Raw genomic sequence first — 3370 nt, forward strand, 5'->3', positions numbered from 1 at the left:
GTGTGTGTGTGTGTGTGTGTGTGTGTGTGTGTGTGTGTGTGTGTGTGTGTGTGTGTGTGTGTGTGTGTGTGTGTGTGTGTGTGTGTGTGTGTGTGTGTGTGTGTGAGTGAGTGTGTGAGTGAGTGTGTGTGTGTGTGTGAGTGATCCTGTGGGATGAATATCTAGTCTCTAATGCATTTATTCAGACTTGTGTCCAGTTGCGCGTCTCACAGAAGGATGTTCGGCTCATTCAGCAGCTTCAGTATCACTGATGTGCATGCAGGCGAGAATAAAAGTAAAGAATCGTTATAAGGATCGAAAGTGCAGTTCTGTGAGAAACTGGTTCAACATCTGGTTTCGTGAATATTGGTTTAGTCTGGGCTTACTCTGTTCCCGATTTCTCTCTGCTAAGATTATCAGTTGTTCTCTAATGAAACGATCCTGATGTGTTTCTAATCCGTGTTTAACGCAAACATTCGGTGATATCTAAATGTGACGGTGTTTCTTGGCTGTTATTGTTCCAGGATAAAGGCTTTCACTTCGGTCTGGAGTTGGGCTGAGTTTCAGATGATGTGGTTTGGGTTTTGGCTGCGTTCCTGTCTAAGTAGAAGCAGATGATCTGAGTCCAAGAGATTCGCTGTGTGTGGAATTAATGAGATGAAACTTTATAGAGAGAGAGAGGGAGAGAGAGAGAGCAAACTGACAGACTTGTATCAATCAAAATTAAGAGAGAAGAAAAGCAAAGAAGTGAGAGAACACACAGTCTTTAACATGATGCTATTTTCAGTCGTTGGACAGAGTCTATGTCACAGATTGGCCACTCAAAACAGTGTATTTTGTTTAAATGTTTCCGTTTATGGGTTTCACAGGCTTTAATGCTGCCAGAGAGAGAGTGCGTGTGTGTGTGCGTGTGTGTGTGCGTGATCGATCCTCAGGTGTGATCAGCACCTGTTGTTTTCTCCTGTGTGTGACGACTGTTGTAACTAACATGATCCGCACATCTGGACTGAGAATGTTAAAGATTTTTCTATGTTTTTTGGAGAATTTGTGCAGTTTTAATGTTTCTGAAAGAGTCTCTTCTGCTTTATTTGATCAAAAATACAGTAAAACAGTGAAATATTATTCCAGTGTAAAATATGTTTTCTATGTGAATATATAGTAAAGTGTAATTTATTCCTGTGATCAAAGCTGAATGTTCAGCATCATTACTCCAGTCTTCAGTGTCACATGATCCTTCAGAAATCACTCTAATATGAGGATCTGATGATCAAGAAACATTTATGATTATTATCAGTGTTGAAAACAGGTCATATTTCTGTGGAAACTGTCATGCATTTGATTTCTCAGGATTCTTTGATGAATAGAAAGTTTAAAAGAACAGTATTTTTCTGAAATATAATCTTTAACATTTTAAATGTCTTTACTGTCACTGTTGATCAATTTAATGCGTTCTTGATTAATAAAAGTATTATATCTTTCCAAAAAAGTAAATGAATAGATAACGGGAAAGTTAGTCAGTGTGAGGAGTGTCCTGTGTGTCGAGCTCCAGGTGTGTGTGTGTTACACTGGTGTCAGGACAGAGTTTCTCCTGATGTTCATTGGTTGATGGAAATGAGGAGAGCAATTAAACTGATTAACGACCCTTCAGCTGATTCCACTGTCCTCTAATCAGAGGCTGATTGAAGCGCTGAGAGTTTCTACACCTCTGTGTGTGTGTGTGTGTGTGTGTGTGTGTGTGTGTGTGTGTCTGTGTCTGTGTGTGCGTCTGTGTGTGCGTCTGTGCGTGTGTGTGTGCGTCTGTGTGTGCGTCTGTGTGTGCGTCTGTGTGTGTGTCTGTGTGTGTGTCTGTGTGTGTGTCTGTGTGTGTGTGTGTCTGTGTGTGTGTGTGTGTGTGTGTGTGTGTGTGTGTGTCTGTGTGTGTCTGTGTGTGTGTGTGTCTGTGTGTGTGTCTGTGTGTCTGTGTGTGTGTGTGTGTGTGTGTTGTGTGTGTCTGTGTGTGTGTCTGTGTGTGTGTGTCTGTGTGTGTGTCTGTGTGTGTGTCTGTGTGTGTGTCTGTGTGTGTGTCTGTGTGTGTGTGTGTGTCTGTGTGTGTCTGTGTGTGTGTCTGTGTGTGTGTCTGTGTGTGTGTGTGTGTGTGTGTGTGTGTCTGTAAATGTGTGTCTTTAAATGTGTGTGTCTGTGTGTGTGTCTGTGTGTGTGTCTGTCTGTGTGTGTGTCTGTGTGTGTGTCTGTGTGTGTGTCTGTGTGTGTGTCTGTGTGTGTGTCTGTGTGTGTGTGTGTGTCTGTGTGTGTGTCTGTGTGTGTGTCTGTGTGTGTGTGTGTGTGTGTGTGTGTGTGTCTGTAAATGTGTGTCTTTAAGTGTGTGTGTGTCTGTGTGTGTGTCTGTGTGTGTGTCTGTGTGTGTGTCTGTGTGTGTGTCTGTGTGTGTGTCTGTGTCTGTAAATGTGTGTCTTTAAATGTGTGTGTGTGTGTGTGTGTGTGTGTGTGTCTGTGTGTGTGTCTGTGTGTGTGTCTGTGTGTGTGTCTGTGTGTGTGTGTGTGTGTGTGTGTGTGTCTGTGTCTGTAAATGTGTGTCTTTAAATGTCTGTGTGTGTGTCTGTGTGTGTGTCTGTGTGTGTGTGTGTGTGTGTGTGTGTGTGTGTGTGTGTGTGTGTCTGTGTCTGTAAATGTGTGTCTGTAAATGTGTGTCTGTAAATGTGTGTCTGTCTGTGTGTGTGTGTGTGTGTGTGGTGTGTGTGTGTGTGTGTGTGTGTGTGTGTCTGTAAATGTGTCTGTAAGTGTGTGTGTGTGTGTAAATGTGTGTGTGTGTGTCTGTAAATGTGTGTGTGTGTGTCTGTAAGTGTGTGTGTGTGTGTGTGTGTCTGTCTGTGTGTGTGTGTGTGTGTGTGTGTCTGTGAGTTTCTCTGTGTTTGTGTGTGTGTTTGTGTGTGTGTGTGTGTTTGTGTCTGTAAATGTGTGTCTGTGAGTGTGATTGTGTGTCTAAATGTGTGTGTGTCTGTAAATGTGTGTGTGTGTGTGTGTCTGTAAATGTATGTGTGTCTGTAAAAGTGTGTGTGTGTGTGACTGTGTGTGTGTGTGTGTGTCTGTGTGTGTGTGTGACTGTGTCTGTGTGTCTGTAAATGTGTGTGTCTGTAACTGTATGTGTGTCTGTAAATGTGTGTGTGTGTGTGTGTGTGTGTGACTGACTGTGTGTCTGTAAGTGTGTGTGTGTGTGACTGTGTCTGTAAATGTGTGTCTGTAAATGTGTGTGTGTGTCTGTATATGTGTGACTGTGTGTCTGTAAATCTGTGTGTGACTGTGTGTGTCTGTAAATGTGTGTCTGTAAATGTGTGTGTGTGTGTCTGTATATGTGTGACTGTCTGTAAGTGTGTGTGTGTGTCTGTATATGTGT

At 42.7% G+C, this 3370-nt stretch overlaps 1 protein-coding gene across 1 annotated transcript in view; it reads left to right on the top strand.

Moving 5' to 3' along the window:
- The window catches only part of ecel1 (endothelin converting enzyme-like 1), a gene marked incomplete at its 5' end in the record, with an annotated part of 8403 nt that overhangs the window by 326 nt on the left and 4707 nt on the right, over nucleotides 1–3370 (top strand). The window lies entirely within an intron of this gene.

This window comes from Squalius cephalus (assembly GCF_949319135.1).
Source record: "Squalius cephalus genome assembly, chromosome: 11".
NCBI lineage: Eukaryota > Metazoa > Chordata > Actinopteri > Cypriniformes > Leuciscidae > Squalius > Squalius cephalus.